Source organism: Salarias fasciatus, chromosome 18 (genome assembly GCF_902148845.1).
Source record: "Salarias fasciatus chromosome 18, fSalaFa1.1, whole genome shotgun sequence".
In the NCBI taxonomy this organism is placed as follows: Eukaryota; Metazoa; Chordata; class Actinopteri; order Blenniiformes; family Blenniidae; genus Salarias; species Salarias fasciatus.
Window position 1 is genome coordinate 12,387,537 of NC_043762.1, and position 21,728 is coordinate 12,409,264.

Consider the following 21,728-nt stretch of genomic DNA (forward strand, 5'->3'; position numbering starts at 1 on the left):
TGTGGAACAGAGGAGGTGTGTCATAGTATCTGGACTATAAGTCACACTTTTTTAAAGTCCCGTTCACGCAACAATGTATTCTTTTAGGCGTCCATTTGCTGAAGAACGGCGCTCGGAGTCCGTGGAAATACAACTTTTGGAAAACAATTTCATTGCACGAACATTATTTTCAAAATGTCAACATGTAAACAAAAATATTTTCTGAAACAAAACCACAAAAATGATGCGATTTCACTTGAAATGTCATAGAGATGGCACCTAACGGCCTGTTTCTACTTCCCGCACTGCATGTCCGCAGACCGCTTCAGTCCTACGCAGACTGTGAACGCGCACGTGCAGTCATAACCAAACGAAAGGAAAACAAGCTGAGTTCCTGTACTTGTTAATTTTGGAGGAAGAGGACAAAAAGTGTTGACCCCAGAGGGGGGTCTTTTCAACTTTGGCAGTTGAAGATTTTTTTTTTTACACCACACATTCCAATGCAGACCTGCGGACATGGAAAGCATAAGCAGGCCTTAAGTTGTTTGGCTGATTATGCGATTTATATTAAAAACTGACATATCAAAATATACTGGTATAGATGTCCCTGTATGACAACAGAAGGCTGCTATAGGAACACACAAAAACCTTCATCTCTGTGGCATTTGACTGACAGAACAAAAATAGAATAAAAATATCCACAGTTTGATGCAAAAATGATCAAATGTGCAGCACAAAACTTCATGTTTTTTTAAGCTATGTCGTATTTAGTGAGCAAAAATTGTAAAGAAATAACTAATCTGCTCATGATGTTCACATGAGGATGCCATTGCACCTGTTTTCTTAACTAGTTTTTTTTTTTTTTCTTTTTAACAACAGAAGCCCAAACCTCAAACCCCACGCTCAAGGTCATGACTCGACCCAAAGCTGTACGACGGCGTTCTCATGTGAGGGTGTTCAGCTTCACTGGGAATGGCTGTAGCCAAGTCAGACGTTTAAATGAATCCAGCTGGAACAAGTAGTTTTGAGAGTACTTCAGGACCGGCAGCGCAGCACGGACAAAAATAAATACTTTCGGATCCTGGTTCGTTTGTCCTCGACTCCGAGCAGCTTTCAAGCACTTACAGGTCCTTTGGATTTCCCTTAAATCTGATCCACATGTGGACCGGAGAGGGTGGAGGTGGGGGTGGGGAGCAGAGCGCGCTCACTGAAATCCGCAGTGTTAACAACCCGCAGCGTTAGCCTGCACCCCCTTCAAATCAGCTCCGTCTAATTCTGTTTGTCTGCTTTCAGAGGAATGTTTGCAGATAATTTTTCACTGTGATGACCATGAGGGGACACACACACACACACACACACACACAGTTTTCTGTATCTGGGCCTGCACACTGCAGAGTAAAAAAAATTAAAAAGAAGAAGAAAAATGTATTCCGTTTTATATATATATATATATTCTCTTTTCAGCCAAGATGAAAACAAGTGCAGGGATAGAAGAGGAGCTATTGATGCGTCGTGGTCTTAGCAGATGACACAAAAGCAATAATCGATTGCAACAGAAGGTTTGAGGACCGAGGCCATTTTATTTTGAACAGAAATGATGAAACAGTTGCACAATCTTACCAAATGACTCCTGTCTCCTGTACCATCTCTCAAGGACTATATTTAATTTAGTTCAAACAATATTAAAAGTTTTACATAAAAAAACACTGTCATCTTATATTTTACTTTTCACAGTAGTTTGATTTTTTTTTTCTCTCAATACGGAGAATTTCTTTTTTTCTTTTCCTTTTCAAAAAAAGATCCTGCAAACTCATTCCAAATCAAGTTTTTATCACAAGTAAATGTTTTCCAGATTACAAATCACAAGAAAACAGACTCATCACATCTATCTGCACGTACAACAGCTTAAACCACGTTTACATAACGTTTCACGTGAACACATCAATTTTGCGTTTTTGTTTACATGGCAACATTTTGAAAATGATCTCCGTTTACACTGAAACGACAAACACTGAAAATAATGTAGTTTTCATGTTGGGCCACCAGTGGGAGCTGTTTGTTTTTGTAATAAAACCACACACTTGAACTCAGACAACTTTACTATAAACACGAATGATGGCGAGCGCACAGACACTCGTTTGGACAGACAACAAAGTTGGATTGTTATTATAGTGACTGTCAACTATTAACCTACCACGTCCAGGAGAAAACGGACTGAGTCAGTCTGGAGGTCGCCATTGCTGTTATTGTCCATTTGTTGTGTAGTGTTTTCAAAAAGTTGCACTTCTCCTGTTCCTATTGAGACTGTTTTCAGAAAAGTTCCATCTTGCCTCAAACAGGTCAACAGAAGGTCACGACTGAATAAAAAGTGAATAAATGATAATAAATTGTCTAATATTTGAAACTAGTATTTTAATAGGCAAAAAAATAAAAAGCATATATATGAACAATTTGAATGCAATGACAAAAATCTAAGAGAAGCAAGTCAAAAGAAAAGAGAATGAGCCTCCAATACATGTTTTTATACATGTTTCTTAACTTATCAAAGCATTTGCATCAGGTTAGTGTATTTTGATACATATACCCTCTTCATACCCAATTATTAGCTATTTAGCTAACAATATAGAAGCCTAATTTGTGAAGGCTTTCTGGGCAGACACTTATGAAAGGGTTGGAAGCACACTGAAAAACTACTGATGTAATGGACTATTATTTATATCTGATGTGGGAGAGAAAAGAGTCTTGAAATTCGTTAAAAAAAAAAAAAAAAAGTGCCTAACCACACATCTGAGAATTCTCCATCCTCCACTGGTTTACATTCATACATGAAGGGTCTGACATTTAAAAATAAACTGCACTCACAATAAATACTTTCCTGTCTCTGGTGTTAGTTACGCGTGTGAAACCATATGTTTCTTTAGATTCAAGGAAAATGCAGTGAAATTCACCGAACATGACTTGAAGTGAGAGTGATAATGCTCACAAAAGCTTTCAGCCCCATTAGCACCCAAAAAAAAAAACAAAAAAACAGATGATGCACTATCTGAGCTTATAGTTTCCTCTTCTCAGCTCTGAAAGCTCGAGCTCTTGTCTGAGTGCAGCCATTTTTATTTGGACGACAGTTGTAAAAAATATGGTTTTACTGTGCAACTGTTACTCCCTTTTCATTAGTTAGCGAAAAATTCAAAACTCTGTTAAGAAAGAAGATGCAACTTCAAGATCACTATATCAACATGGAGGTGTCCCACAAGGTTCAGTAGTGGGCCCATTCGGATTTAGGAGATAGAGGGTTAGGTTGAGGGGTTAAAGGGGTGGGTGGGTGCGTGTGTGTGTGTGTTGAGGTAGAACTATTAACTGGGCTTGAATCTACCGATCAGCATGTATGATAGTCAAAGCTCTGCTCAATCAAATTCCTCATTCAAAGTTTTAGTGTCACTGTTATCTGTCGTTCTGCACACACTTCACAGAAAGTTTCCTTTCAGTCGAGCACAAAAACAGAGCTGTCAATTACAGTTTATTGGAAATACGGAAAAATAAACTCTTATATGTCTTGGACCGGCCTTGAAAAACTCAGCCATATAAAAACATGTTAGACCGAATAAAATTCAATAAAACAGAGAGAGATTCTGAAACTTTAATCAGTGTGACACACAGCAAGGCACAAATCATCGCAGTGCTTTGGATTTAACTTCTCCCTCTCTTGAAATATATGCTTGCTCTAATTTATTCTCCATTCATAGCTCAGCTCCCACCCTTGCTTTCTCTGGGATGTATTTTTGCATAGCATGAACAAATGTGCCACTACGAGCATAAATCCTACTGAGGCGTGAGGGTTTTCTCCTTCTTTGGAATTAATGTAGTTTTTAAGTTTTGCATTCGGAGCCTTTAAAAGCTTCCCATCATCATAAACTGGGAGGAAAAAAAATGAAGAAATGAATAAAGTGAATTTAAGTCAGCATGGACAATGGCATTTTTTTAGCACTGACACCATTGTGCCAGAGAATAATACTATATAACATCTACAACTTTATTGAACAAAACTTTCACAGAGCTGCTGAAAATGGCTCACGGACCCTTATGTAAATGGAAAAACAGAAAATTGGAACTTTGACTGTGCAACAAGTAATTAAAGTAGGTGGAAAAACTAAAAAATTGCAATATTCAAATACTACAAAAATGTACGGTGGCCCAGACGGTCAGCACAGCTCCAAAGCAAGAACACGAACCCAAAAGCTGCAACAAAAACCAGAACAGCGATTACACAAAAGCAAAAACAGCAACATAAAAGCGGAGGATGTACGAGGTGACAAATGTCCAGGCACACTGAGCCCTCCATCAAAGCCAGGTCTGACCATCAAAGGTGTGTGGGGGAAAAGTGCCAAATAAAAAGCTATAATTAGAACAATTATGTGTCTGGTGACACAGAAGACAGCGTTATTGAGGAGGAGGGAGCCCGGACACAACATCCTCATTAAATGCTGCGTCTCAGGCTGTGAACAGTGATGCTTGACTCTTTGATTAGACCAGAGCGGAGGACAAAAGCAATCCAAAAGAAATGAGAAAAAAAACAACAACCCACTCTCCCTCACCACTATGATTAATACTCCAGGAGCCTCAGCTTCCCTCTGCTTTGTTTCTTTCTCTCTCTTTTTGATCGCATCAGATAATTTCTGTCATAGCGGATTTTGAAATAAATAAATCAATACAGCTGAGAATGAAAATATAAAAACAGTGCAGACACCATTAGGGCGACATGGGAGGGAAGAGGCTGCAATCTCTGCGAGATGAAACGACTATCAACAACAATGGACACTTGACTTTGCGGGATCTGCAGCCAATATGCTGACAATGTCAACTTCAATGAGCTCTCCTATCGTTTGTGTCCTCTGCAGGGACTGTGTCAACATTCCCATCTCTGCTTTGATTATGTGGGCGAGTTCAACCTTTGACCTATTGTTCAGGGACCAGCCACTAGGGGGCCCCGGCCTCCTCCGTATGCCTCTCAGATGGATCTGGCTCTTTTAAAACGAACCTTTTAGAGAGAAACGGAACAAAAAGTATATAAGAAACACCTGGAGGAGTTCATGGTTACATCTGAAAACATTTGTGTCCTTCACAATTTATTTCTTCATGAAGAGGTGCAGATTTGCTCAGCTGTGAGCAGCGACACTGCTGTTACGAACGATGCAGAGAGACATTTCCTCAACTGGCCCCCCACAACCTTTATATGTAGACTTTATTGTGCTTAATGTGGTGCATTTCAGCTCCACTGTAGCAGGTCCATGAAACTTTCAGAAAATGTTGATGGAAATAAAGATTTTGTTTTCATTTTTACCAAATTTGTATTACGCACCAGTTTTTGACAATATCTCCAGGATAAAAACAGATAAACCAGGTAAAATAGCAAAAACAGCCAGAAAAGCTGGATGCTTGAAAAATTACTGAAAAAAACATTATGCACGAAAATTAGTCCAAATGTTACAAACTTTCTGTGATCAATAAAAGGAAAAATTAGAAGAAAGAAAAAAACCTGGGAAAATTTTAGAAGAAGTGAATGGATAAAAATTATTAAGAAATTACATATGGAAAAAAAATACAATCGGATAAAGAAGAAGAGAAAGCATGGCATTTCCAAAACTGCTCCAACAATGAGGAAACACAGAGCAAGTGGAGTACGTGAATAGCTAAAGAGGCCAAAATATCCAACATGCATAGAATGGATAAAGCGTAAAAATGTATGAAAAAAAATAAAATTAAATTAAAAATGGCCACAAAAGCTAAAAATGTAATATTTACATTCTACCCGCGACACTTCATCAACTCATCAACTCATGTCATGTCAATTTTAATATGTATAACCATTAAAAAAAAAAAAAAAACACTTTTTTAAAAATTAATTTCAGATAACTAACATGTTTCATAGCTTCTGACAAATTTCATTTGGTGGAAAAATCATGAACTACTCTTTCGGTAGTGAAGGTTACAGACTTCTGTCTTAAGTCTCGAAATCTTTTCTGGATTTCTTCCATTGCACTTCTTTTTCCCACAGCTGTGACTTTGTGACAGATCATCTCCATTATTGGGTTTTTCTTAATTCTAGCCAAATTCCTTTTCAAGCTTGTTGAACTCAATTTTTTTCTTCGCGCTTGTAGGATCTCAGCACTTACACTATTTAACAGTATGTTTCAGTGGCTCATTTTCATGCAAACCGTGCCCAGAAACTCTAATTTAATTTGTCCTGTTTGCACCATTCATTGTCTTATTCATCATTGATCGCCTTCAGAATGCATGTAAACCAAACGCAGGAGCATTGTGCACGCTCCTGCAGCCTCTCAGTAAATCAGGCGCTGAGTGTTTAGTAGCGTTGTGCTCACTTCTTCAGTGCAATAACAGTAAAATCCAATAATAAGTCCAAAATATCAAACTTTCCTGTGTTGAAATTGGTTATTTTGGAAACGATGTCAGTACTAATTCAGCATCTTCTGGATTGCTGCTTCTAGGTAAAGGTGTGTGCTTGGAATGCAAAAAGCAAATTAACGGCAACTCCAGGGAAATAGATAAGGAAAAATATGGTCTTTTATTTCTTTTTTTAACCCATAATTGGAACATTTCCACTGATATTTTTAATATTAGTTGAGAAGCCAGTGATCCGGCTCAGGCGGCCCACTTAAAATGCAGCGCCTCGCTCCGCCGTGAGCGGCTGAAATATACATCCAAAGCCGGCTCGTGCTGCAGCCAGGGCTCCGTTCTGTGTGGTCAGTCGGAGGTTAGAGGTTGTCAGACTACACCGCTCGCCGCTGCAACACTTGCTGATGCGCTCCGTGTTCGTCTCCCCGAGAAAATGGAGCCGCTCGGTGAACAATGGTGACACTTCAGGAGTTGTTTTCTCGGAGAAATAACAGTGCCTGCAGACGAAGGGCGTGTGTAGTCCTGCCAGCCGCTCCTATAGCTCGGACTTCTTCCATTTGTTTGTTGTTCTTTATATCATTTATCAAGATGCACTTGAAGCCAGAGGATTTCTCCTCTGTGATGTGGCTGTTTGAGCTCCTTACAGAGCGCAGATGGTTCTTTACAAAGTCGGCTGGGATCAGTGCTTCTCTTTACTAAGAGTACCTCACGCCAGCAAAGCGCTTCCTAAGACATCAGGCTGGAAGTCACCCAAATCTGATTCTCTTTTACTACAGTACGCTCAATTTTAATATGCTTTTTCACTTTTAAGATCACTTAAAACGCTGGTGCAGAGAGGACCTTTAAACCTTGAAAAGTAGAAAGTCATTTGTTGATTCTGAAGTTTCATCAAACTGGAAAAAGACATTTTTGAATTTTTACAGTATTTTGCACCATAGTTGCAATATATGTGTGCATGACGCTGAAATTTCACTTTGTAATTTCTTTGTAAATAAACATTTTTCCTTAATCATGGTAATAATTCATGTTCTTGTATCTTCTCTCATACTTAAAAAAAAAAAAAACCTAATGGAGCTGTACATATTCACAAATTAATGTACTCCACACATTAATCGATGTAGTAACTTGTCATTCAAACAAATTCCGGCGTTTCAATGTTTCTCACAATCTTGATAACCTAATAACGTGCACATCACTGCATGCTCTATAATGTGGTCAGGCTTTGCAGACAAGAAGAAGAAAAAGCAAACAGCTGATGAACTACCAGCATGCAGATGGAAGTCAATGAGCATGCTAATGCTAATGCTAATGCTGGGCCATCATTTATGTTGCAGGGAGGAATCGATGAGTATTTCCTCCCTGCGTGTTAATCACTGCGGCTCGATGGAATGTTTTTCGCCCACAACGATGTCGACACTGCTCACTGCAGTATTTCACTCAACGAACCGCATCTCTTCCCATTTCTGTTTTTTTCGCAGCACTTTGTTCTGCTGCCAACTCAAGGTGAGCTCCAGACCAGAAAGTCTTCCTTCATAAAATGTACATGCCGTGTTTGGCTATTTTGCTACGCATGGCCTCTTATTGGGATTACAGATTCTCTATCCAGAGAGACTCTGCAGCTTCCATCCCAGCATCCAATGCCCGCTCATCCTCTCTGTGCTCCCAGCAGAGCTGCTTGCACTGGTCAGGAGATGGAGGAGTATCCACCCTCAAGTTCCCTCACACCATCACAGGGGTCTGAATACACACCAGCAAGGTTAAACTTTACTAAACAACGGCCGTGTACCTCTGGTGTGAGCACACCGAGTGAAAAACACGACGAGCATGGGGCTTCTTAACTTCTCTTGATGTGCTTACCGAGTTTCGGTGAACTGCATTTATTATACTTGACATGCAGCATTTACAGATGTGAAGTCTCTCCAATCTTTTGCATTGGCAGCCGTTTCTGCCGACTCGCCCTCGATAGCAGCGGCCGCTCCGCGTGCGATGACCTCGCTGTGTTCGATTAAAGCTGATAAGCTCATGCTGGCTGCTGTTGTTCGGATGGCTGGAGGAGTAACCTTGCACTACGAAATATTGGCAAAATCATAACGAGGAAGAGAAAAAAAAAAGGAGAGCACAACAGACTCTGTGAAAAGGATTTCTCAAACCTCTCTGGATTCACTATGAAGCAACCAGCAACTTTCCACGGAAGGAAAGAAATGATTTCCTATTAGTGTGTTGCCAGATACTGAAAATTGGTATTTCAGTTACTTCTTCATGAATTAGTGGTCACTTTCCCAGTTACTGAAAATAGATAACATCTTGTTTTGTTTGTTTAACCTAACATTGTGTCCTACTCAGTGTGTGTGTGTGTGTGTGTGTGTGTGTGTGTGTGTGTGTGTGTGTGTGTGTCACCTGTGTTCATCATAGTGTTGCCGTGACACATTGGCAGTTTTTAAGCGGTCATCAGTCAGGCACAGCTTCACCATTAGACAGGAGTTTATCAGAACTGTAACCGTTAACCATGTTACTGACAGTACATTATTCTGTTGTCGCAAAATTCTACCAATATTTTTGCGCAGCCTGTAAAACAAACAAGTTCCACCATCATGTGCAATTTTGTGGATCTGCTTCCACACACCACTGTGGAATATCAAGTTTGTCCCTTTTTTTTTTCATGCACACAGAACTTCAGCAGATCAGTCAAAAAAAGAGGGAACACGATAATAATTACTTGAAATGTGTTATTTCACAGACTGGTTTTAATGATGTGTCTTCGGCACATTGTGTTCCTTGTAAAATCTCATCACAGCATGGGAGCAGGTAGATTCTGCCTTCCTGCTTTTAGAAAACACTCAAACACGGTGGCACAGCCAATGGATTTCTCTAGGGCGGGGGACTCGTCCTCTGACAATGAAACCCCCGAGTTAAGATAGAGATATAATCCTTCCATTGAAGCTGCGGGAGAAGTAATAACTTGGCTCGGTAATGGGTGCAATTAAATATAAAGAACAACATTTCAATTTATCCGTTTTAATGGAAACATATGCAGTCCCTGTGGCACGGTCAGACAAACGACTGCCTCAGATTTATAAGACGTTATTTTATTTATTTTCCACATCATTAAATTCGCCATATGGTCTCTGAGTCAAGTAGCCAGGAGCCGCGTTTCATCTTGTAATGTACAGACGAGCAGATATTAAGATAATGAGTATAATTACAAGCGCAGTAGCTGTACTATTGTATGCTGTTATTTAAGGTTGAGGGTTTTATTAATGCTGACCTCCAGCGCTGCTCCACCTGCACGTAGGAGCCGTGCACGGACTCACACTCGCATGTGTGAGTAATGATTGCGTGTGGACACGTGTGGCGGTGGCTGGTGGGAGGATGCGTTGTAACCCTGTTGACCTTTCCTGCTAATGGGCCATTAAGGAGAGTTATCAGGACCGCGTGGAAACCTAATGACTCGTGTGGAATGTGAATGCAGGAAAATTAAATAAACATGGCTGAAAAACTGAAAGGATACCTGCTATTATTTCTTAGGTGTAGAATATTTCTTACATGCGCGGCTTCCGCCGTGCACGTACTAAAATTGGCACGATACAGAGAGATTAGCCTGGCCCCTGCACAAGGATGATAAGCAGATTCACGAAGCGTTCCTCATTAAAGAAGTTTCCTCTGGGATTAATAAACTATTTCTTTTCCATTCCGAAAACCTTCTGTTGGAATACCCGTTAAGTCCTCTTTTTATCTGTGCCACATATGGAAGGATGAACATTTGTGGGATGAACAGGACAGGCCTTGTGCCATCAGAACATCTCTGACTTCTATTGCAGGGATCCACGTGAGCAACCCAGAGCACTTATTCCATACGCTCAAACAGCCACTGTTTATCCTGGATGTACTCTGCACCCGTTGACTTGAAACCTTGTTGGGAAACCAGAATCCTTATATCATCTTTGCTCCTGCTTTACATGATAAGCCCTTTATTTGGCTTTGTTACTCTGATCTGTCTGTATTTATTTTTTATTTTGTCTCTTTTGTCTTTTATGTGACGTCGGCACGGTCAATACGAATACCTGAAACAATGTTTTAAAAAATGTCATTGTGTCTCAACACTGCAAAAAGTCCAAATCTGAGCAAGTTTTTTCAACTTGTTTTGAGTGAAAATGTCTAATTTTACTTGATTTAAGATAAATTTCTTTAAATTTTTATATTTGATTTGCAGTGAAGCTGGTTAAATAAAGGCTGAAAAAAAAAAAAAAAGTGGTGTTGTGGACTGTTTGAACAATGAAGCGCTCCCCCTTGTCGAGCTTCGAGGGTGGTCAGATCATGTCGCTGTTTACATGGCTTGCTTGGGCTCTTTCCGACGGGGACATGTGGTCAACCTGGTGACTGGGCCCTCGCCGGCGAAAACCAGCCCCAGACGGACGGATGGACGGATGGATGGACAGACCTCGTCTCACATGGATTTGCTGCCATGCCTCGATACACTTGCTCCATCGATGTGTCCCGCTGTGCTTGTGGCTGCTCAGAACTCCACGGAGAAACAGAAGCAAATAAATAACATTCTTCTTTTAATAGCCTGAAGCATGCAGGATACAGGACCTCGGTAAACGAGGCCCTTGTGTGGTTTTAGTCTTTGTGAAGAGTCCTGGTGACTTGCAACCCACCAAGCAAAGATCCCTGAAGAGGTTCTCCAATCCAAATGAAATCATCCTGACAGGCTCATCATCAAAAGAATAGATCCTGAACAAAGTTTCCAAAGCTCTCCATAAGACTTGACCTATTTTACAGTTCTAATATTCTGCATTTCCTGGAAAAAAAAAAAAAAAGAAAATAATCAATAGTTCCTATGTACATTTATTACTACCAACTCACAATGTTTGGCATGTACCTAGAATATTAAATATACCCACTAATCAATAAAAAAAGTATACATGTTATACAACACAGATAATTCACTCTGTAAGGAGAATACATTACAAATCGAAACATGACTTCTTTATGATTAAATAACTAAAGCAGTTTCATCAACATTTTAATCCTTTTTTAAATGTATTTCTTCACACAAGGCCTGACAATCACTCCTTTAGAGGCGGAGGTTAATCAAGATAAGCTTCCTCGAAGGTCCTGGAAGGTATGTGACGCTACAGAAACGCACACAATATGCTGACACAGACAAGGACCTGTTTAACCCTTTGTGGTCACCAACGCTACTCAGAAACTTTGAATTTTTACTCAAATTAACAGCTGTTTCTAGTTGAATTACTGTCGAGGTAAGAGCAGCAGTCATAAAAGCCTTCTCTCCTATTGTTGGTGGAGTAGCAGGAGCACGCTGGAGGCGAATGTGTGAAAACACATGCACAAGGCTGAAGATATCATGTCATTTGAAGTGTCAGGCTTTTTCTATCATTAACTCGGGGGAAAAAAAAGAAAAGATTCTCTCAGAGAGGAGTTCAGATATTTCCACCAATTTGGACAGCAAACAAAGCTTTTCAACATTTAATTGAGTTTCATCTCGAAACTAAACTTCAACTCATGTTGAAATTTGAGCTATTTTTTAATTTGAAAATTCAACTTTTTTAAAAAAAAAACAAGTTTGTCTAAAAAAATGTATTAAATCCTCATGCACTTCTGCTATCTAGTAAAACATTTGAAGATGTGGTTGTTTAAAGATTACAATGCTGTCATCTTACTTTCCACACTCTAGGTACAGTCCAGGTCCAATCGCGCGGCCTGCCTTGAATCTAATAAGAGTAGGACATGTTTGTCTTATTGGGCAATCAAGAAAAATTGGAAAAATGTTAATGCCAGAGTGTAAGAATAAGGTTACTGGTGTCTATGTGTATTGCTTATCTGCCACTAGTATGTTTCATTATGTATGTAACGATTACTTGCACACCTTCAATCCCAGAAACAGAAATACAGTCTCACGTGGCCAGTGCACAGCTGAATTTTCATATTATAATTCACTTCTCCACAATCAAAGAACAGCATGTAATGTCTTGTCTTTAAAGTAAAGACTGCATGCATTAAAGCCCCTTTTGTCAAATTTGTAGTGTTCTCCGTGTCGCAGCTCCTCAATGCATTTATATCCAGTAATTACTTTCTGGCTGCTTTCACGACATCCGGTGGGTTCAGATACTTTGCGCATGCATGGAGGGATCACATGAAGTGATACACGCATGCAATCTGCAGTAATTGTGCCTCACTATTAATAGCCTCCCTGTTCCACTCTCTTCACTCTTAACGACACATGAGAGCGATTAAGCCACTAATGCAAACAGTTTCTGCCTCTCCACATTGCAAACACTCCGCTTTAAAAACACGTGATGTGAAATGTTTCTCTCATTAGATATTATAAAAATATCAATTGTACAGTTAACTCAATTCTATCTAATACATCGCAAGTAATTCAATCTTTAAATAAGCAGAAAGAGGAAAAAAAGATCTGGACGTTATATGAAGCTATGTTAGTTCATTATTAATGAACTCCAGTAAATAAGAGTTTAGTGAAATGGTAAACAGTTTCAGCTAATGCTAACAGTTATGTATTTTGAAAAGGCACTCATTTCATGAAAATATTCATGTGCATCAATCAGATTAAAATAAGTCCATGATGGAGTAAGTGCACACTGCTCATTGTTAACCACTGTTTAAATCTAAACTATCAGTTTGGTGATCATTCATGCTCTTGAAGGTCCCTCAAAATGTATAAAAAACACTAGATAACAGTGACTTTCGGCCTTCTTGTGTTTGAAATATAGTAGTCTGAGTGTTAAAGGCTGCAGGCGAAGTGCTGCTCGTGTACAACTTCTCTCAGGAAAGTGACCGACCCCCCCTCCTCTCCTCTCCACCGCTGTATTCGGCACTGCAGTATCAACACCTGTTATTGACTGAATCTTTATTACCGCCACATAAATTCATGCGGCCACCCCTGCCCCGTACGACTCCACAACTCCACAGTATTAAGCCGCACTTACTAAAGTCGCTGCGACGGTCGGCAAATCAGCAGGGACTGAACTCCTAAAGATCATGTCTTTAAAAATCAACACACGGCTCGCCGGCTGCTTCTTCTATTTTTTTTTTTTCTTGATACAAGATACTTTCTCTCGGGGGTTCATGGACCAAACGGAGGCTGAGAAGTGACTGGATGTGAGGCTTATATCTGACAGGTAGAAAGAAGAAAAGCACCAGTGGGATGCCGCTTTAGCTCGGTGTTTGTTAGATGTGTAAACAGGCAATTTTCGACTAACACTTTAGCCCTAAGCACTTGATAAGCTGATGGTATATTGGGGCTCGGGAGCTGCGAATCTGTTTTGGAGTCTGCCTTTTCTCTGGTGGTAAACGCTTAATGCAGGTTTTAAGAGACGTTCATTAGCACATGACAGCGCATGACACACTTTCCTGGGGGACGTCTTGTTTGCACTTGGAAAAATTTCATGTTTAATTCATCATTAGGCTGAGGGGCATTTTGCAATGCCAATGCTGTCAACAGGGTACTGTAACTGCAAAAAAAAACAAAACCAGAAGAATCAGGGGCAAAGTTGATCTCGTTATGTTCCTGAGAGTCCAAATGAAAGTGAAGACGCACCAAATGCTGCGTTTTATAAAGTGCAGAAAACTTCACGTGTCGGGACTCTTGTGATTTATGAAGCCTTCACTGGATTGGTCCACTAGAGTTCATGACAGTTGGCGAAGCCATTAATCATGTGATGTGCATCTTGCACTTCCCACGGGGCTGATCCTCTGTCATTGATCATTTCTATGTCAACAGCATCGGGCCGGAGACACAGCCTGCAGATAGACAACTTTGAATAAAGATGATGTTGGGGGGGGGGGGGTGGGAGGTGGGGGGTGGGGGCGGGGTTCCCAAACATAACTGGAGCTGACCAGCGTGGTCCTGATCTGCTGGAGGATTACACTTTATGAATCAAACATAATGCTCACACACGACTATTGATCGATGAAAATAGAATATTGGATGTGTTTTCCAGGTAGAGCGAGAGAATACAGGGAGTTGATGTGAATATATTAATTTAAAAACACAGGATGTGAAACGGGACGCTGCACGGTGCCGTCATATTACGGGAGGTGTGCACGGCATTGTGGGTGGTACTGCAACTACTATTTTTTTGCCCTGATACTGGGCGGTGTTTATTGTTGAATATATTGTATATCATGTTGAAAATAGAGCCGTTTGAATATTGCTAAATTGCATTTTCCCAGTAGTAAGTCGTATTGTTTTTACCTTCACATTCCACTGCACTCATATTTTCATATTTCAAATACACAACTTTTTTCATGAAGCTCATATTTAACTTATCATTATGACTGATAATTTGCCTGTGCGTGTACCTAAGGGGTCACTGAGAGAGGGGAAATCATCCCTTCTTGGATTAACCTGGATGCTCACTGATGTAGTAAATATAAAACGGCAGTTTGTGCTTTCATCTTAATTAAAGATGGGGCTTCTGATTTCATGCAGATTAGATAGAGGTGACTCTCTGGGACACGTGAAATTCATCGTAACCTTACCGTCGGGGTAACTCCGGTGAGCACGAGGCGGAAAAGCAGCGGCGATAAGAACTGCAGGCTTCTCAGACGAGGTTTTCGATGCACGCTGCGTCGCCACGACATTTGTCCGAACCACATCCAATTCTTTTTACATGAATGAGCATTCTGCAACTTGTGCAACAAACCAATTACAGCTTACACTCGATACGGCCTCGCCGGAGTTCATCTACTCATTCCAGTAAAGAACAACAAGCCATGACAGAAAATGCATAACAATAAAACAGCAACACAGCTGGTGAGGCGACAAACATGCTCATTTTATGCATGCCATGTGTGGTACATACATAAAACTTAATATTTAACCCTTTGACAGCCTACTGAAATGAAAAAACACAGCAACGGAAATGAAAAAACCCGAGCTTTGAAAATCTAATCTGTAACAGATGATCTCCTCTAATAATACTTTTTATTTAAAGAGCCGTTCAAAACACCCAAGGACACTTTATGAAACAAAGATAAAAGCAATAAAATGGGCAGATAACAGAATAAAAAGTGGACGATGTAATCACAGAGATGATCTTGTCTTGAACAGATGAGTTCTGAGTCCGATTTGAACCGGGTGAGAGAGAGAGTCCACGTTTGGGGTGTCAGGGGAGTCAGTTCCAACGTTTGGGATCAGAGCTGAAAGCTGAACGCTGAACGCTCTTCGTCCCATGGTGCAGTTAGGCAGAGGGAAGACAAAGATCTGAGAAGGAGTCAATCAACTCTGGATATCACAGATTTGAATCCAACTGGGAGAACTTCAGTTTTGTTGCCGTTTAGTTTTAGGATAGTCGAGTGAAGCAGGATTTCATTTCTGAGAGGCAGGAGGTGAGGGAGGAAGGGGGAGTGTGGAAGATGGTTTAGAGGATATAAGTGGAGCTCTGTGTCATCTGAAAACTGCAGAAGTGGATGTTGAATTTGTGGAAGATATTGAAAAGGGGAAGGAGGTAGTTGATGAAGAGAAGGGGCCCCAGGACAGAACCCTGGGGTGCAGAAGCGATGGGGGAGGAATGGGATCTGAGGGTCTTGAATCGGATGAACTGAGAGTGGCCTGACAGGTCTGAGTGGAGCTTGTCTCATGGGGTGTGAGACGCCAATGGAAGATAACTTGTTGAGTATTATCATGTGAGAAACTGCACTCAGATCAAGGAGGATGAGTGCGAAAATCAGATCAGAATCAGCTGCCATGAGGAGGTCTGGGTGACCATGGAGACTATATGGAGATAAATGGGAAAAAATGCAATCCCTGCACACTTTTAAAACTCATTTTAGGCAGGTATTATTGTTAAATGATGTTGGTCTGCTATAAATAAGACTTTTACGAGCAGATCTTCATTCTTTAAACTAAATCCAGACTCTTGAAACTGGACTTGAGATCAGTATCTTGAATATTTTTGAACAGATGCAAATTATTTTTACTTTAAACTTGTCACACAGATGCTGTTTTTTATTAAGTGACAGGGAATGGGGGAACACATGAACAAAGAACTGACGACTTGTATATCCTGCAGTCACCAGGAGAAGACAATCACACACTCAGGTGAAACACATCAGAGAATCAGACACAGGCGGGCGAAGTCAAGGCTTCAAGAGCCAACAGGAAACAGACAGAAGATGTGGACTGTGACAAAACTACACCAAGCTCCAAGGGCTTATTCAGTGGTTCTCTCCACTGTCAAGAGTATTAACGATGCTCAGTTCATTATTATTGGGTTTTTTTCTTCTTTACTTTCAGATTTTCTATATTTCTTCATTTTTGTGTTTGCTTGTATAGAGGATTTTTAGGCGCATTCCCATAGTCTGGAGGGCAACGGCTGCTGAAACAGTCACAAAGGCCTTCAAAGCTTCAAGAGGAGCTGGTGTATGTGTATTGTTTAGTGGATGTCTTTCACATAACATCACTGTTTTGGTGGGGTTTTTTTTTTTTTGGGTTTTTTTTGTCTTTGAAGTTTCTTTTCTGTAACCTGGCACTAAAACATAAAGGATATTGAATCTCAACAGGAAACCACTGAATAGGCTGTGGTTGTCTGGGAGCTGGCACTTAAAACTCGCATGAAAGTGAGCTTTATTTCTCTGTGTCTCTGCAGCTCTGGACACAGGTGCTTCAGAGCTGGTGAATGAGCGGCCGAGGGAACAAAAATTAGGGAAAGGAGCATACGCCGATTAAAGGAGATGGGAGATAAAGCCAATGTCTGGAACAGCATGAAGATATGTCTCGTTTAGAGGTAATTTCTTGAATGGACTTCCTTATTGTCGCCATCTTTGAGCCGGAGAGGATTCATAAGAGATGCATGATAACACTGGGGCTGATAATGAAGTATTGGGAGCAGTTCATATTTCTGCTGAACCGATGGGCTTAATTATGTGGCTGCAGAGAGCTCTGCAGAGACAGAGCCCTCTTCCAGGGACACAGTCATGATGGGAGTCACGACACTCTGAAGGCCGCCATTGTTGTCCATCAACTCACATGTGCCGAGGAACTATTTGCTACAGTCGTTTAGTGCAGTATAAATTTACAAAAAGTAGTATTTCCCGTATTTCTGAGGAGCTTTTTCAGTGGCTCTAAGCAACGAAATGCAACGAAAGCTTTGTATTGTCTTTTGAAAATGTGATGTAAAATCAGCCAAGGTTTTGGGCTTTCTGTGGAGTTTGCATGTTATACTTGGTTTAATGCCACAACTGAAATTGAATGGTTGTCGGTTTAAATCTTGATATATGTAAGTGCCTGTCTCGACGGATGAACCCTGCCTTTCAGTGGATCCAGCCCCCAAAAACCCAAACTCAGGCCAGCGTAGATGACAGATCAATGAACATGATATGTGAATTATAATGTAGAAAATGGTGAATTTACACTTGATACACTGGAAAATAACCCTCTACTACCTGAGCTGTAGCACCAAGCCTTTACAACGACCGGAGGCATTTTGGACAGGATTTACGAAGATCCCGTACAAAGCATTGCACAAATAGACCGCGGTTTCAGTTCATCTGGATTTGCAAGGGATTTCCTGAGAATACCACCACGAGTGACGTCATGCTCAAACCTGATTATTCAAATGACTGTTTTGCCTATAACATCTTTTTTGTTGTTGTTGTCGTTGTCATGACGTGATTGATTGGAGCAGCAGAAAATGAAATGTGATACCACGGAGTTCCAGTTCATGAAGGAAGATTTTAAACATATGGGAGCGTTACAGCAAATTAATCAGAATTTTTGTGGGGGGGAAAAAAGGAAAATGCAAAGTGGCAGATGATCTGTCACGAATTCAAAGCTCTGAAAAAAAAAAAACAACACAAGAGAGAAATTCAAAAGTTTGCAACTGATGCCAATGATAAAAGCTGTTGTGAGCCAGGTGAGGTTAAAACGCTGAGCTGATTTGTAGCTTCATTTCAAACATGTTGAAGAAAGATGCAATGCTTTTCATATGAGTCAGTGTAAACTAATCTCTCAGCATAAAATCATCCCAACACGCATTACGGGTTCCGTCTTTAGGACATGAACTTCCACCTGAGTTTTGCACAACATTAAAGCCCAATTTACATGGCGGCATTTCGAGTGGAAATGTATTTGTGTTTTTATTTCCGAAAGGTTTCGTATTCGCACAGCAAATGTTTTGAAAGTGATGTCTGTTCACATGAAAACAGCAGAAAATATGAAAAAGATGTAGCTTTCTTGCCAGGTCGACATTACAAAAAAATTAAAACATTTAAATACGTCTTTCTCCACCTTGGGATCTGTTTTCAAAAAGTTGCTTTTTCTGTGGTTTTGAGCAGCACTGTCATGCAAACTGACTCCCGAAACCCAATGAAAGTCTCACTTTTTCACTTGCAAATGTAAACGTGGCCTTAGTAGATCATTCCTTCTGACTGCAATCAGGTAAAAATCAATATGTGTAAATTTTCGTCCATGTTTGGTTTGAGTGCTTGACCAAAAAAAAAAAAAAAAAAAAAACCAACAGCAGAATAATAAAATTAAATTAAAAATCTCTATTCCACATGCAAACTCCACCCACAAAGCACCAGCCCGCATTCAAACCTGTGACCTTCTCGTAGTGAGGCTGCAGAACTGCAGAAACTTTTTTAGACACAATTTTTATTAAAAAATTGATTCAGCCTCACATTTTTGAGTCGTTTTCTTATGATTTTTTAATCTGAAGAATGAAGTTGAAGGTGACATGACCTTCCAAAAAAACTAAAAATAAAAGACAGAAACAAGTAAAGCATGAAGGAAAAATTACACATTCGTATTTATATCTCATTTAACACTAATTTCTGGTAATTTCAGGAAAAAACTTTTAGAAAATGGTTAAAATTGCAGATTTCACTAAGAATTGGAGATGTTAACCTAAAACGCAGGCGAATAAACTGAAACCAGGTAATCTGTGAGATTACGGCCAGAGCACTTTACTTTACATTCACATTAGTAAGGAGAAAACCTTACATTTTGTATGTAAAAAAATATAATTGTCACATAGAAATGTTATTTTCAATGAACTGAAAGTATACGAGTTATAATTTGATAAGTTTCCTTTTAAACGTTAGAGGGTCCGGTGCGAGGAAACTTGATGAGAGCCATCCTCTCTGCTTTAATTTGACTCACATGTCAACAGGCCAGGTGCGAGTGGAGCGCGACCGTGTTTGAACTCAACATTTCGAGGACTCAAACGGACGCCTCGCCGCCCTGTTCAGAGTTCAAAGAATACCAATAGCTCGTGGAAACATGCTAATCAAGCGTTCGGCACTGTACGCCGTATAGTAATTTTCAGAGGAGATTGTGAGTAAAGCCCGCAGCGCTCAGCGGCAATACTGTTTTAATCACCCTGTCACGGCCTGCAGGCCGGCTTTAAGAGAACAGTAAAACATGATGAATGACGGCCGACGCTCGGCACCACCGGTCTGCAGGACCGCTATGATGCTACGATGGAAAAGGCTGATTAGCGGCATCTGGGGGGATGATTAATTGATGCAAACACATTTCAATTTAACGGCTCTTTGATCAATTATTAATGAACGGATCCCTCCCGCCCCCCCGCCACCGCCGCCATCCCCCTTCTTTTATTATGTACAACTTCAATTAACAGGCTCTCTGCTTTGACCTATCGCTGCCCTCTCCCGCATTTCTAAAAACGCAGGAGCGCCGCAGAGCGACGGCATCTCAATGAAGAAGGAAAGAAAAACTCATGCAGATTCGCACATGTGCAGGAATAATCCACTTTCCAGCCTCTCGGCGTTCGCCCGCTCCGTAATCTCTCCACAAAGCTGATGGCTTCCCGCTAAATTAATCAAACGTAACAAAGAGCTGATTCCTCATTTCAGGACAGTTGTTTCCCACATCCTTGCAGAAGCTGTAAATTGGAGCGCGCATTTCTCCCGAGGACCCCGAGGCGAGCGAGACGCCGGCGAATGTGCTGCAGGTAAGCTGGAAATTGCTCCCCTCAAGGCATCGCTGCCTCTTGTAATCTTGCTTGTCTTGCGGACTGGTGAGGGGAGGGGAAACAACAACAAAAAAAAAGAAAAAGCAAATAAAGAATTAAAAAAAATGTCTTTTGAATACACTTGGAGAACCATTCAGGGTTTTATAGTTGCTCCTGATTGCCAGGTGTAGCCATGGGTAACATTTGACTCCCACCTGAAATTGCAGGAAAATCTGTAACCTGAGCAGCAATTTAATGAGCACGCGCACTCGGCGGAGGTCAAACTGCATCAGAAAAATTGAATATTTAAGAGGATTTAATCGATTGGGTTTATGCAGCAGGCAGGATTATTACAGTTAAGATCAATTGTTTGTGCATCACAAATTAATTATGGTGGGAGTTTATGACAAAACAATGCAAATGCAGCTCGTTTCAATCAAGGCTTTCTAATGTTTCGCCCACTTTAACTGACAAAAGAAGAAAAATAGGACAATTCAGTACTTAGGCTCCTTTTGAGGTTTAAAATTGTGCGTGGCTGATAATACTTTGAAAGCCATTTTTGTAAAAGGGCAAATGATGCCTTCCATATCATTTTACTGCAGTCATTTCCCTTTTTATTGGTATGTTTACTCCGAGGGAAAAGCTCTCTACCCCCCTCATTCACCCTACTATAAATAATTCATTAAGGAACTGGGGATAACAAGGGTATAAAGAAAAATATATGTGTTCCCCGTGATCTGGGAGGGAAGCCAAAGGAGATGTCAGACTCGGTTATGTGGAGAGGGCAGAATAATTCCTCCCGTGTCCCTTCGGCTCTGCTCCCGGCTCCTCCAGCCGTCGTGGACGGGCACATTAAGGCACAGGTGGGCTGATGGGGCGGGGGGAGGTGTTGAAAGTGACCGTCCGCTCTGAGCACTTGAGCGGAGCTGAGGAGCGCCGGGCTAAGCCACTCTGACTCTCCCAGCACTCTTAATTGCCGAGCGGGCCGGGCGGCGGCGTGGAGCCGCCTGACTCAAGGGTCCCGGGAGGGAGCGTTACGGGAGCTCCGTCCAGCTAATCGCCTCCTTTGTCCCCATCATCCCGGCACAGTTTGTCCACACGCGGTGACACGGCGGCGGTGACGATGCCGCCTTCATTACCTCCTCTCCTGCTCCCCAGGCCCACACTTCCCACCCCGCCGCCACACTCCAGGAAGGGAACAGGACTCTCTCCGTTTTAACCGACTACTCCAGGAAAAAAGATCATAGATTATAGTTATTAAGTGAGTTTCAGATCTGCGGACACAGGCCTCATTCATATGTAGAATTCTATCAGATATGTATCGGATATGTGCCGGTGTGACCGCCGTGTCGCCAGGCTGATTGGATTTTCTTAACATTGTGT

The 21,728-nt window shown here is 41.0% G+C and overlaps 1 non-coding gene across 1 annotated transcript; it reads left to right on the forward strand.

Annotated features, from left to right (window-relative positions):
* Positions 1-9,932: 9,932 nt before the first annotated feature.
* On the forward strand, positions 9,933-10,037 carry LOC115406183 (U6 spliceosomal RNA). Its single transcript, XR_003933498.1, has one exon. It is a non-coding gene; the product is annotated as a U6 spliceosomal RNA (small nuclear RNA).
* Positions 10,038-21,728: the final 11,691 nt, after the last annotated feature.